The 15,527-nt window shown below is 42.7% G+C and overlaps 1 protein-coding gene across 11 annotated transcripts in view; it reads right to left on the minus strand.

Annotated features, from left to right (window-relative positions):
* chl1b (cell adhesion molecule L1-like b) overlaps window positions 1-15,527 on the minus strand; it is a 1,165,941-nt gene that overhangs the window by 749,195 nt on the left and 401,219 nt on the right. Inside the window, exon 1 of one of the 11 annotated variants that reach the window (XM_038810696.1) lies at window positions 10,871-10,889. The exons of the other annotated variants lie outside the window; for them this stretch is intronic. The gene's annotated coding sequence lies outside the window, so the exon portion shown is untranslated. Of the gene's footprint in view, window positions 1-10,870; window positions 10,890-15,527 lie in introns of those variants that run through there. 11 annotated transcript variants of the gene reach the window in all.

The raw sequence follows: 15,527 nt of genomic DNA on the forward strand, positions 1-15,527 counted from the left end.
GAGAGTCCCAGTAACTGTATGCATTTGGATTGACTCAGATATTTGTTAACTCAAGGTGCAAGCTATCAACACATGATTCATTGAATCTCTACTTATTCCCAGAAGAAATTTGAAGTGTCAATAGAAAATATTCTAGTCATTTATCTCTCTCAATTTTATGGTATGCTCACCCAAATAAGAGACAAATGTTATTTTACCTATTATCCTTATTCAAACTATTCGTAAGATTTCTATAATACTTTATAAAATCATTATTTTGTAATTTCCTTTACCTGATTTTTTCACCAATTCTCTCCCCATCCATCCTGAAAGTTTTGACTCCTGTCCTGTTCTAAGAGTGCCACACACTCTTAGATACGTTCATTACCCATTTGAGCATTCTTCATGTGTGATACTGCGAGTATCTGCTGGATATTTGGCAATAGTGGCCGCCATTACTGACCTATCCACAACTCACTTAAATTAAGTCTGTCCTGCATCAATTTAAAACCGAGCTTAATCCTGTTGTCACACAATGATACAAGCTGTCCATTCCTTTGCACCAGGTGACGTTGGAACTCAATACATTCTGGAACTTTCTGTCCTGTATGCGTCATTGGCTGAATATCGGAAACTTTTCTCTTCCCTTCATGAAGTGATTCAGTGATTCCTGTTACATACTTTCCTTGTCCAAGCAGGGAGACAAACAAATCACTTTATTTCTGGCTCCTCTCATGATAATTTGTCAACAGCAATTAGTTACATACAAATCACAATCACTCTCCAATTATTGATTCACCACGCAGATACAATGACATCAATCCTCCACACAGCTGTTTCTTTACAATCTTCATGACAAATAAACGGAAATTGTGAGCACTGTGGAGAACAATATATCCCAGTTATATCAGAGATTTGTAAGGGTAATATAATTTTCTGTGGTGAAATGAGAGACTTGGGTATAGCCATAAAAGACTCAGGAAGCATAATACTCATTTGAGATAATAGTACCTATTTCTTCATCTATATCCTTCATCCCGCACATTTATACCTTGGGAGCTCATTTCGATAATCCTGGAAAATGAGGAAAGTGGAATCTGTTTCAATTGAGGTATATCTTTTTGGCGCTATGAATGCCACTTGGTTCCAAAATGTTTTTTCAGAATGCACACATTTTGGGTTGTATTTTACCAACCCACCAGAGATGGACTTGGAAGTGGAGAGGGAGGTGTCTAAAATGGCCAGAGAAGGTGAGGGTAGAGTCCCTGCATTCTCGTTGCCATGACATTTGGTGGTGGCAGATGGCCCTCCTTCCCAGAGCCAATTGAGCCACTCCAATGGCCAATTAATGCCTTCTTCCCACCACAACTAGTATTTTACCCATGGAGGCCCTCTGCTGCATGGGGAGCAGGCTGCCTGGTAAAGTTTGGCAGCCTTCCTGCAGGCTGTCCAGTGGAAAAGGATCACATTTAATTTGCTCTTTCAAGTGAGACATCGCCAGAGCAAGCACACAGCTTTACCATGATTGTAGCCTTCCCTTTGGTGAAGGATGCCATTTATTTCATTTGTGGGCACCACATATCACCTCTGAGATATACCTCAATTGAAACAGATTCGACTAAGGAGCTGAAACAACACAACTTTTAATATTTTACGGTTATTTTTAACTTATGTGGTATGGGCTTTGAATCGACAGTTAACTCACAATGACCTTAGGAAGAATTTTTGAATGAAAGTTAATAAGTAAGACAGACCGGTATTTCCACTTAACCCGTCAATGCAAATTCAGTTCACTCTGCAAGCTTTTACGAAAATGATTTGTCCATCAGTGCGGCTGGGAGGGAGACATTGAGAAGGTTGATTTAAGGTGGAGGAGCAGCGCAACTAAACATTGCCAACATGTTTAATAATGAGTTCTGCACAATTGACTTTAAAATTGAATTCTGACCTCCTGAAAATCAAGAAGCTGAAATATGCCCTCAATGTGGCTCTGGGGTTATCCTTATCATTCCTAATTATGATGAATTGGCTCTCATTTCAGGGAAAAGGGAAGATCACTCTGCATCCCTCTGACACAGATTCCTTGCAGGCTATAACATGTTTGCATTCACAGTTATTGGGCAGTGTAGTTCATCAACGATTCAACTGATAATTAACATAATCAGTGATGCTGCATGTAAAGGTAAGGTAAAGTTGCCATCGTCCATAGGCTGCTTTCCCCTTTGAGGGGGAGAGAGCTGACTGTTGATGGTTTAACATGAGGATCACCACACGTCAGGAGAGGGGCAAGGTTGAGCCTTCATGAATAACCTCAGCCGGTATGGGAATTGAAACCATGCTGCTGGCCTTACTTTGCATCACGAACCAGCTGTCCAGCCTACTGAGTTAAACCAGCCCCAGTACGTACAAAACCGTGAAGCTCATCTTCTAAAGCTCTTTGGGCATAGTTTTGGTTTTAATCCAGCTAATTAAAAGTGATGAAATGCTCAACCTGAATTTCTACTAGCATCATGTGGAAGGTAAGACTCCCAAATTCTTTTTTCTGCCTTTGCCTCATGCATCTAATATTAGTTAGTTCCAGGATACTTATTGGATGAGTTCAGCACAAAGAAAAATCTATTGGCAATATTCCTTGCAACCTGTTTTTATATTCTCACCCCACAAAACATTACCTATTCAAATAAAAGGGAAAACCATTTTCATTGTTTTATATCTTTCTTCCAAGAGGAATTGATAATATGCTGCGAATTTCATTGCCCATTTTTGGGGGCTTAGCAGGAAAAGCTACATATTCTGGATGCTGGAAATATGGACTGAAACAAAAAATACTGGAAATACTGAGCAAGACAGGCAGCATTTGTGGAGGCAGAAACAGGGTAATGCTTCAGTTCCATGACTTTTCATCAGAACTGAGCATCAGTAGAAATGTAATAGATTTTGAGCAAGTGAAAGAGGGGTACGTGGAAATAAGATCAAAAGAGAAGGGGCTGAATTCTCCCAAAATGGGACTATGTCCCCACGAAGGCGTAAAAACACTGGGGTTTTACTCCAGAGATTCCTGTTAAAAAGTACAGCTAATTCACTGCCCTGCTGGGGGCTAGCAGGAACCCGGAATAAATCTCAGCATTTAGCTGCAGATACGGGCCCCCGCACTTCCGGTTTGGAATCCACGGATGTGCACGTCAGCAGGCTCAAGCGACCACGCCGAGCGCCATGGCGGACTCGGACTATGGAGCCAGACTCAAAAATTAGACCCCCCCCCATCGGCTGCGTGCCCAAGCATCTAACCGTGCACAAGCATTCCCCGGCCACCTCTATGCCCCCTTCCACCACCCCGGTGTCCGATTTCCCGCGCCCCCCACCAGGTGGCCACGGACTGAGTCCGCAGCCAACACGCTAGCATCCCGACCGGCAATAGCAGGTTAGTTCCACGCCGTCGGCTGGCCAGGTGCAGAGGATCACTGGCCGGGCCTCTGTCAAGGGGCCCCCAACCTTGCGGCATACTCTGTGATCACACTGATTCTCGGGTCTCGGAGAATCAGCGGACAGGCGCCAGTCCCGATTTTGGTGTGAAAGTGGATTCTCTGCCCCCACGCCAAACGCGATTTCAGCGCGGGGCTGCGGAGAATCCAGCCCAAAGTCTGAGAAAGGATAGGAAGGCAGGAACAATTAAAACACAAAAGAAATAATGCAGCAAGACAATAGTGGCACAAGTAAAAAAATAAAAGAAGGATTCCAGGATGGTGTAAATCACAGGACCATTACCAACTGCTGCGATCTGAAAAACTGGAAGCAGAGGTTATGATCTAAAACTGTTGAACACAATGTTTAGTCTGGAAGGCTACACAGTGCCTAATCAGAGGATGAAGTACTATTCCTCGAGTTTATGTGGAGTTTCATTGGAACACTGTAAAAGCAGAGAACGGTGAGGTCAAAGTGGGAATTAAGGAGAGAATTAAAATGACAAGTGACTGGCAGGATTTGCGGACTGTACGAATGAACCAAATTGTGTTTATTCTCCCATGTAACAGAGACAGCACCGTGAGCAGGGAATTATAGTATTACAAAAAGTGAAAATAGCGCGAGTAAATTGCTGTTATCTAAGAATAAGTGTTTGAGGAGCTTGACGTGAAGCAAGGGGGTAAAAGGACAAGTCTTCCATTCTATTCCTCTGCGTCGGCTGGTGTAAAAGTCTGCGATGCCCATGCGGAGATGAACCCCCCTGCACATGCGCTGGGATGACGCCAGCACACGCTGTCACTCCCGCGCTTGCGCCGGCCGGCGGAGGCCCTTCGGCAACGGTTCGCATGGCGCCAAGCCATTTCCACGCCGGCTGGCAGGGGGCAAACCACTCCGGCATCAGCCAAGCCCATGAAGGTGTGGAGGATTCCGCCCCTTTGGGGCGGCCCGACGCCAGAGTGGTTCACACCACCCTTCATGCCGGAGTTGCCTGCCCCGTCGATTCCTGCAGAATCCCGCCCAATATTCCTGATGGAAAGTTGAAAGCAGCTGGGGGAGGGATGGGGGGAGAGATGTGTTTGGTGTTCACATCATGCTGGAGGTGGTAGAAATGGAAGAGGATGATCCCGTTAATGTGGAGGGTGGTGCGGGAGAATGAAAAACATATCAAGACAGAAAGGGTGAGACCAGATGTGCAGGAAATGGAATACGGTCGATGGCTCCGTCAACCTCAGTCGAAGGGGATCCTCAATTGAGAAGAATGGAAGACACATCATAAGTATTAGTATGGAGATTGCCTCACCCGAACAAATGTGATGGACATGGTGAAACCAGAATAATGAAATTGAGTCCTTACAGGGAGCAGTGTTGGGAAGAGTGAAATTGAGGTAACTGAGGTTTTTGTGGATATTGGTTAGGAGCCTACCAGCAGAAATGGAGATTGAAAATTACAAGCAATCTTATTTAAGTTTTTCAGTACAGGCTAGGAGTAGGAAAAGGCATTGATACAGCAATCAATGTATTGGAAAGGGTATAGGGGAAATGGAGTCATGGATCCCATATAAAGGTGGCACAGCTAACACCTATAAGCACTCCATAGCAATACCTTTTGTTTGGGGCAAATTGACTGAAGTCAAAGGGAAAGTTGTTGAGACAAAAAATGCTGGAGCTAGAAACGTTAACTCTGTAACTCTTTCCACAGATGTTGTCTGACCTGCTAATTCCAATACCTTCTTGTTATTATTTTGCATTTGCTTTTAATACTTGTTCAATGTGAGACGTTTAGCTAGGTAGAGGAGGGTGGGGGTAAATAGAGATGGGCCGGTCGGGCCTCTGTTCAAGAAAGAAAGGGAGAACCCTCGGGCCACCTTGGGTTGGGAATTGAATATCATGGAGAATGTCGGGAGAGTTGCAGATGGAGGTGGGATGATATCTAACAAGAGGAGAAAAGTAGAATCGAGATAGAAAGAAATCTGTTCAGATGGGCAAAACGTCCTTCTGCTGTTGAGACGTCACAGGACGGTGCTGGCCTCATTTGCCAGCCAGAAGGTCAACCAGCTAAAGGAGTTCCACTCATAATTTATGCAGCAGACAATTAACTGGCTGCAGTCAGCGCTCCCATCCCGCCAAAGAACAAGGTCTCGTTGGGCGTTCGGCATTGGCAGGAGGCGCCTTCTTCGGTAAGGACAGGATGTTGGCATCTCTAGCTAGGGAAGCACTTGTTGCCCATCCCTAATTGTCCCCGAGAATGTGGTGATAAACTGCCTTCTTGAACCCCTACAGTCCATTTGGAATGGTACACCCAAAGTACTGTTAGGGAGTAATTTCCAGGATTTTGACCCAGTGACAGTGATAAATTGGTGATATATTTCCAGGTCAGGATAGTGAGTGACTTGGAAGGGAACCTCCAGATGATAGTGTTTCCATGTGCCTGCTACCCTTGTCCTTCTAGATGGTAGTGGCCCAGGGTTTGGAAGTTGCTGACTAAATAACCTTGGTAAGTTTCTGCAGTGCTTTTTGAAGATGGTATATGTGTCTGTCACTGTCCATTGGTGGTGAAGAGAAGTGAATGTTAGTGAAAATTTGCCCAGTCAGGCAGGCCACACCTCCATGAGCCTGCAAAGTATACCTGATGATTTCTCCACATAGCAAAGGGCCTATCTGCCTCTAGTAAAATACCAGAAGTAGTAATAAGAGGCCCAAAAGTGGTTACTTAAGGGTCACAGTTGGCCTCAGGATGGGTTGCCAATCCATCACGATCCCTGTCATTGGCAAAATGCCAGCAATGGTGGATGTCAATGGACCCGCCACTCATCGCCATCCCACCAGATTTTCTACCTCCCCCAATCTTCCACCATGCCCCGTCTTGCTGTATGAAATCCTGGCCAATGTGTCTACCAAGTCAGTTCTCCTTAAGAATTGGAAAGGAGTAAAGGAGGGCTGTATAGCATTGGGGGTCTGAAAAATTAAAGGCTTTGGAGGGAAGAGTTCCAGAGGAAAGGAAATGTGTAAAAATATAGGAAACAACAATGTCATGTTCAATGGTGCGGTCATGGCCAGTAGGTTGAAAGATGTGTCAGAGTTGGCTTTCGGCCTCCACAATGCAGAGATTGTGTGGTGAACTGACAACAGCACCACTCTTGCAACAGGTTCAATGAAAATAATAGAGTCGAACCTGAGACAACAAAGTGCTGCAAGTAGAGGCAGAAGTAGTCTACAGCGACTAAGGGAACAATCTTTATAGTTGTGGAGACTCTAGGAATCCTTAAAAGTGGTTGACGAGACCTGGGTTTGTAAGTCTCGCTCCCATTTTCAACAGATCCTTTCTGAGATTGGGGAGGAAAGGGGAATGATTTCTGGAATGAAGGGGTTGTCTTCAGGAAAGAAAGATTGTGCAGGTTGGGTCTATACCCATTGGAATTTAGAAGACTGAGAGGTGACCTTATTGAAACATATAACATCCTGAGGGGACTTGACAGGACGGATGATGGGGAGGATGTTTCCCCTTTCAGGAGGAGCCTAAAACAAGGAGGCACAGTTTAAAAATTAGGGGTCTCCCATTTAAGACGGAAATAAGCAGGAATTTCTTACTCTCACAGCATTGTTCTTTTGTGGAATTATTCATTAGTGGAAACTGGTAACTGCTTATATTCAAGGTTGCGTTACATAGATTTTTGACTGACAACAGAATCTATGCTTATGCAGGCAGATAGGAAAATGGAGCTGAGGCAACAATCGGATTATGATTTTATCCAATGGCAGACCAGGCTCAAGGGGCCAAATGGTCTACTTCTTCTCCGAGTTCCTGAGTTTTTGTGGGGGTGGAGCATGACTCCCATATGTGGAAGTGCCAAACTCAGCAGGACTATTTGAATTGAATGCTGAGTTCAAACAGATCCCATTTCCATTGGATCAAGGGCCGAATTCTGCAATATGGGAGTTGTGACTCTTTAAAAGTGTTGTAACCATACTTTTGAAAGGTAGATAAGGTCTGTGAAACTGTCAAGCTGTCAGGTTATTTAAATGGCCATTCCCTTAAATGTGAAAAGAACTGCCTGCCTGTGTCCATGAGAGTTTTAAAAAAACAGTTCAAGTTGTTTGCTGACATAAACCTGAATGCTGTGAGTACAACATTATTAATGGTTGACTACTTTCCACAACTAAGCATTATTACAGTGAATGGTTGGAAATTCACAATTTGATTTATAGCTAAAATAGATTTTTAAAGAATTATCTGTCTATGATGTAGGGTTATGAACACAAATGTTTTGCTTTTATAAGGGATTACATACTTGAGTAGATTTAAATGTATTGAATGAGTTCATGAATGGGGTATTTTCATCATTAGCTCTGAAATAGATATATACAATATTGGGCTGGATCCTCTGCCACCAACCGCCAGTAGTGAGGTTCCCGATGCGATGGAGAATCAGGTGCTGGGGGCAAAATGGGATTGGTGCCCTGTGCCGATCCATTTCCAATGCTGCGGCCCCCCGCCTGTGCCGGGATCAAGGTTCATGCCCGCGTGTCAGGTGAAGGATGCAAATGGGTCCTAATGAGGCCCAAGCATGAGGCTGGGTGATTAGAATGTACTTAACTCTCTTTGAGGTGATTGATGATTATAAACATTGTGGTTAGAACACTTCTGAGTTACTCAAACATTAAGGAAGATGAATGAAGCAAGGCTGACAGGTGTGTGGGTGTTGAAGCTGTTGATCACAGCCCAGTGAGAGAGATGAATAAATGGCTTGCAGCTCAAGGATCTGAGGGGTTTAAACAAAGGTCACTGCTTCCTCGTTCCAGGAATTAACAATGTTTCCTCTGTCTGAGCCAGCAAGTGTATGTTCCAACAGTAAGTTTTTCACTGCCTCTGTCAGGACTGCTCTCTAGTTTCCAGACAAGGGTTTCTTTTCTGCGTGACGTCCTGGCAGGTTTCTCCTTTCTGGGTCTGTGGGGGTCTCCTTATTTAGGGGGTCTCTGTAGGCAGTCTCCCTATTTAGGGCGTGTCTGTGAAAAGTACCCGGATTAAGGAGGTCTCTGGGGATATTTTATGGGGTCTCTGAGGAAGCTCCACCTATTTAGGGCATCTCAGGTGGGGGGGGGGGGGGGGGGGGGGGGGGTCAGTTCACCTCCAAAACTTGGGGAAAGAGAGGGACCCAGAAAGTCAGAGGGTGGGACTGCTGATTTGCAAAGCGGTGGGTGTAGAGGCTCTTGGGAGACTGATTTGTGATGGAGGGAAGGTGGCCAGTCACGGGTCTTTGCTATTGGGCTGCCCATTCAAAATGACAGCCCGATAGCGGGATTCCCTTGGTTATCGCTCACAATCCAGGAACTGTCCTGACTTGAGCTACCCACGTTGGAAGCAAAATTCTGGCACCAAGTATTTCAAGGTTTCATTGGAAAATAATGAAATGTGCAACAATGTGAAACATGACTTTGCGCACTTCTGTTTTCAGTCATCCGTGTCATACTCTCGAGTTATCAAGATAATAAATTATATTTTAATTACACTTTAAATTGCTGAAATATATTGCCAGAAATTGACATGGCATTTGCAATCAACATCGAATTAAAAGTTCATATTGTTAAATATCTATGTTCCACAATTTGATCCAGTTACTAGATGTTTAAATCTGACAAACCACAGATTTCCACATTGTTGTTCAACAGAACCATGTAAATTGTATGAAGGAGATTTGTTTAACATCTCAAAAAAAAACAAGCATTGAATTTCAATAATAAATACATTTGATATGCTAAGAATTGGAGAAAATTAAGATTCAAACATGAGGTGTAGAAGAGATAACTTTCAAGTGGAGAGATGAGGGTATTGGCACTTATATGCTAAAAGCCTGGTCCCCAGGGTGGATAACATCAAAGAATAATATATCCAGAGTGCAATAACTGGAGAAAGAGACTTACGTAGCAGCAGCTACCATCGCAGCCACACCCAGCTGCAGAGAACAGTCTCCCCTGAAAGCAGGTTATTGTTAAAAGGGCAGTCAGTGAAAATCCAAAATTCAAACAATAAGATTACACCTTCGCTATAACTGAAGACGGTTTTCCCAAACATGAACAAATACCTTGGGCTGGATTCTTCATCCTGCCACGCCAGATTTCTGGTTCAGCATGCCGGTGGGATGCTGGGTTTCGCCGGCTGGTCAATGGGGTTTCCCATTGTGAGACAACCCCACGCCGTCATGAAACCCCCGGCAGCCGGCAAAAGGGAGCATCCCGCGGCAGAGAATCCAGTCCTTTGTGTATGGTAATTATCTGATGGAATTAGCTCGCAACGTATGTAACATTGGATGTTGTTTGGGAACAAGGGGCATCTCAGAGTTCAGGAAACATAGGTAGTTGGGAACAAAGGGGTAACTTAATAATACGACATAATACTCTGTATGTATAGCCATCAGTGTAGTTAGATGTACTGCTGTAGTGTGTTATAGTCCTTCTTGTCATGTGTTTTATTTTAAGTTAATAAATATTCTTTATTAGTTGATCACAGAATGACTGGTCTATTCCTCCCTGGTTCATATATTTTTCTCTCAGTATACCAAATTGAAAATATACACCACTAAGAACCAGTGTTCCACCTTACTCTTCTGGGTTTTGGGATACCCTTGCATTTAACATCAGCGTGGTTCTTAACAAATAACAAATAATTAATAAGCATCTCCAAGGTGATTAGAATCAAATGTTCGACAGTTTTTGTTGACATCTGTCGCAATAATTAGATTGCAGCAAATATTGCAATTTAAAATTCCTTTTAAAATAACCTCAGGTATAAAAATGAACATGGGTATTGCATTTGTATCACAGTTGTTATTCTTATGCTGCTTACACACTAGCCGGTCAATCATGCCAGAATATGCTTGAGAATCAGAGCCAATGTACAAATCTAAAGGCCAGTTTACAGCTAGCAAAAGTCCAAATTTAATATCTTCCATTATTGCACTGTGAAAATGTACCCAAGATCAAATTATTAAGTCCAGAACTCTTAAATGATCCAGTTTTCTGTTATTTATGTTTACACACTAGTTTATTGATGAGATGTATTTTTTCACATAAAAATGTGCATTGCACATCTCACGCACTGTAATGAATAAAGCACATTTTGAAGTCTCAACGGCACTTTTTCGCATATTCTCCACATATTTCCCACACCTAACTTCCATTGTGAAATGTGGATTGTTCATACAAAAGAACAGTCCAAGCTATGTTTTCATGCTAAAGCATGAAAAAGCTTGACAGTCATGTAACTGGGTTTCAGAGATTTTCTTTCAATGTGGAATATTGTAATCTATCTGCAAAATATCACAAATGCCTTGGACAGGGAGTTGTAATATTACTATACATAAGCCTTAGGGCTTGTTGGATTGTATTGTTTATATTAAAAAAGACATTTCATGGTATATTTAGGCTGACTTACCGAATATAATGAAAAAAGCTTTTCAATCCCCAAGATATGCATACACTTAACTTGCAATCTTCCACATATGCTCCACTAGTGAAGAACAGGACAAGCAAGATCCAGTTCGTATTAACTCACATTTGCTGGCATCACCACAGATTTCAGTTTTTCTACAAATGCCTCGCTGGTCCCAACTTATTTGCTGACAGACGGCTACTCGTTTAAACAGGGAAGTTGTTTCTACCCATCTGGTTCAAAGACTTTATGAGATTGCTGCCTGAGCAAGCTGTGGAACCTCACTATCTGCCAGATTTCTCACATCAGCTGATTTGTTTCCCTTCAGTGATGTTTGATATGGTTTCTTCTCTACATGCGGCAGTACTACAAGACAGCCCCTTATTTCCTGATTGTAGCCTCTCAATTCGCTTCATGCACATGACTCTCAGTTGCCACCAATATGTAAGAAATAGAGATATAAAAATCAAAGCTAAGCACATTAATGGTAAATCTTGTAGCTTGATGTTGTCCAATTTAAAGCTGCTAAAGCGTGACTGAAATCCAGATTAAGCATTTTAGCAAACTGAATGGACAACATTCTGGTACTTTCCGGATCTGTGAATGCCAATTATGTTAAAGTTAAGGTCATTATTATTTTACCTTTTTATTTTAAGGTTTTATTATTCCCGGGCACAACCTCTGAGTAATGTACAAAATGATGAAAACATTAGTAAACTGGGTTTGCTCAATTATTTTAATATTGCAATATTCAAACGTCACAAATATTCTCTCATTTAAAGCATACAATGCTGGTCCTTAAATCCTGCTGCTTTTCAGGGCAGTATTCAGTAAGGCTGATGGAAGGATCAATAGTTAGAATGCGACCTAGCTCCCCCATTCAGGAACAACAATTTGAAACAATAGAAGGGTGTGCGCAGCTCCTGCCCACCCTGCTCCAATGCAAGAGAATGGGCAAGCAAATTCCAGCTTCCATTAGCTCACACCCGCTGGTTTTACAGCAGATTTTTACATTTTACTGCAAATGCCTCCCATGACCTGACATGTTTATGGACTAATATTTGTTTCAAGGAGAATTAATTTATAACCACCTAATTCAAAAATCTTTATGGTCTGCTTGCCTGAACAGCAGAGGATTGTGTGTATGTGTATTGGGGAGGGGGAGGGGGGAGTGGGGAGTTGGGTGTTCGTGGTTGTAAATAGGAACTTGGAGGTTTTCCTTGGCTTGCTGTGAGATGTGCTGCAAGTACCAGTGGCGGTAAAAAGTAGACCCATGTGCCATTGTGGTCAACAGATGGATCAAATGCTGCTTGATTTGCGGCTCTACCAGCGATGCAAATTCTCCAAGGTGCCTTGCAACAGGTTACTTCTTGTGTCTGGCATGGACCCTGGCTCCCGTTCTTGGATGGTGAGGCAAGACATCACTCTAAAAATCTCACTGACTCTAGTCGTTGCTGTTGCACTGTTCCAGATAGAACCATCGAATTATAGAATTCACAGCGCAGAAGGAGGCCATTCGGCCCATCGAGTCTGCGCCGGCCCTTGGAAAGAGCATGGCTCTCTCTCATTATGGTGATAATGTTGAACTCATGATTTTAAAATAGGTGGAGAAAAGAAGCAGAGGAAGGTTCCACTCCAGCACACCTCCAGTGGCAGAACAGCTGTCTGAATATCTATCCTCTTATCTTTTTCATGGATTAAAAAAGACACTGGAGTAAAAACCACGGTAAACTCAGGATGCGGTACAGCAGAATCTGCATGCAGATGTTCCATGATGGGTTTTTTGACAGAACAAGCTCTGTCACCTATTTGCAAATGACATCCTTGACTTGTACCAACATGACAGGTTATTTTGGATTCCTTACAATTCTCAGTGAATCTACCAACAAAAGCAACTCAAAAATAGAAACCCTCAGTTTGCACAGAATACCCAGTAAGGTTCTTTAACTCTTTAAATAACTACTATCCTTCCAAGCAGCATCTGGCAGGGTGATTAACAAAATGGTTCATCAGGCATGGGGTAACAAGTATTTACTGTAATTTGTTTCAAAGCTGCATTATTGTAACTAAAAACTGCATTATTATAACTACAGATCTTAACAGCTAATTGAACCCAACAATTTTATTCACATACTACAACAAGGAATAATTTCAACTTCACTAAACATTGCCTTTTTTTTGCACTATTCAGCACTAAATGGTTCAGTACGGCCGCTTTTAAGGAAACAAAAAAGCATAATTTCGGAGCTCAGTAAACAGAAAAGATGCAATTTTCAGTTGTTTATTCGAAAAGACGATATTTACTGTGCTGAGAGAAGAGATAACTACAGAGCTAAAATAGTCAAACGAAGATCCCATCAGAGAGCAGGTGGTCTTAACCACTGCTCACATTTTCTCTTGAACAAAAGGTGTTGCTAATAGAGGGTGTCTGTGCCAGAGCCATTGAAAGTGGAGGAGGTGAGGGACAGTATTTGGTATTGTAAGCTCTAATTGTTCATAGTTAGCACACTCCTGGGGATCTACCAGCCTTTCTTCCACCCAGTCCTGTGCCACAGAAGGTCTCTCTGCTTTGTCACATTTTCAGGCTTCTGTTTCTTCTCCTTCTGCTTTTCCGGGCTAAATATCCATCAGACCTATCTTTTTTTTTACCTGTACCATCACCTCCTCCATTTGCCTTGCACCATTGTTCCTTTTACTCTATTCTGTACTTATACCCACCACCATCATCATAAGCCCCCTTTGTTCTCTCCTGCCCACATTCCCCCCTCCCTCCTCTGTTCCCTGCTTTCTGTACTCGCTTTAAAGCTGTTGATCTCCAACATCTTCCTGTTCTGATGAAAGGTCAGCGACCTGAAATGCTGACTCGGTTTCTCGTTCCAAGAGACATTGCCTGACATTGAGTGTTTCCCCCAATTTCTGATTTTATTTTATATTATGGGAAATATACATTTATTCTTCATATTGGTTTCTGCACTCTGGAAGGACTGAAAAGAACCACTTTCATGTCCTTCCCTGGCTGCCAATCACAATGACATGTATGTGCAGTTATATTAAAAACTGAATGCAACAACTGTAAGAGATGAAAAATTGTATTATTGTTATTCCTCGAGTGGACATTAAAATTCTGCAACAGTCTACAACTATGAGAATTATTTTCCCTTTTTAGATGCCATGCCTTATTTTATTTCTTGCATTTTTTAACAGAAGCCTGAAAGTCTTTGATATCTCAAACTACATTAATTTGCTGCACGTTTGTACCCTTATTGCCTTCCTAAATTAACTAACCCCAAGAGTTACAATCCAGCCTTTCAGGAAAACTGGAGTAACAATTAGAGGAACACAACAAATTTGACCTGTTGCATGACCATCACGAAAGTCAACATTTGAAAGGATTGCGAATGCAAACCTGATATTAAGTATAATTTACTAAAATGACACAAGAACGTGGATTTAAAAAAGGAACGAATTTTGGACGATACAAGCAAAAAACAAAATCGACCATTTGCCCTGTGAGTTGATGCAGCTTTCTCTCAGTCAGAAGCCTGCTGCCACTTAGATGTTCCTGCTGTGTGTAAGATAATTGAGTGAATGTACAAATTGGAGCAAATTTTAGATGGTTGCGGACGTCAGCCATGTTTTCCAAAGATTAAAATTAATAGAGAGAACTTTGCACTTCAATTCCCAATTTAATTTCTTAGCTGGACATCCTGAATCCATAAACATTGACAAATTAGAAGTTTTACGGATAAGATCATCATTACGCCCAGTAAATCTCTTCCCTTTTCCAAATACAATCTCCCACTAACTGACCTGTTAATATTAGGGATTGTATTGCGAAAGCCTTTTTGCTCTCGAGAGAGGATGGTCTGGACCTGCCTTTCGAACACTATCCATTTTACACATTGGACATATGCAACCTCTCCACAAAAATTACCATTTTGTAAAATACCAGGACCTCTGATCTGATCATATATTCCATCATGTTGGACTGGATTTTACCAGACAAATCAATGTAAGGATGCTGGGTGCTTTTGCAGGTTACACAGCCACAAAACAGGCGGTAGGACTTCACTGGTGATCTCCTGCCATGCAGCCAATTAGAAGCAGGCCAGCCAATAACAGGCAGCAGGTGGGAGCTTGTGCCGTCAGGTAGTTTTCCTGTGTCGGATTCAAAGGTCAGTCTGCAATCTTCATCCAGGCTGCAGGAATAAAGACAGAGTAAGAGGTGCAGAGGAGGTGTGGAGGAATAGTTGCAATGAAAGCAAGGTTTCTCCACATTTCAGTCACACTTCCCTGGAGCTGTTTCTGAGAGGAGCGACATTCTGTTCCCAATACACAGGAAGGCGGAGAAGGCATGGCTGGAGGTAGTCGAGGCAGTCAGCAGTACAAAACTGGTGCAATGCTGGATCTTGGTAAGCTGTGGGCATGCATGCTGGCAAAGTGGCAGTTCTACATATCTTATATAGTGCCCCCAAGATGTGAGACAAACTGTCTGACCCATGCATAGGAAATGACGAGAGACCACCGCAAAGTGGTATCACACCAGGGGACCATGGTCAGTCAGAGATGATTGCTAGGGTGAACAGGACTAATGGCTGCTTGTAACTGGCCTCTGAGTGGTGCGGCAATAGACATTAAAAGCACAACTGGGTGCCATGAA

This window comes from Scyliorhinus canicula, chromosome 11, assembly GCF_902713615.1.
Source record: "Scyliorhinus canicula chromosome 11, sScyCan1.1, whole genome shotgun sequence".
Taxonomy (NCBI): Eukaryota; Metazoa; Chordata; class Chondrichthyes; order Carcharhiniformes; family Scyliorhinidae; genus Scyliorhinus; species Scyliorhinus canicula.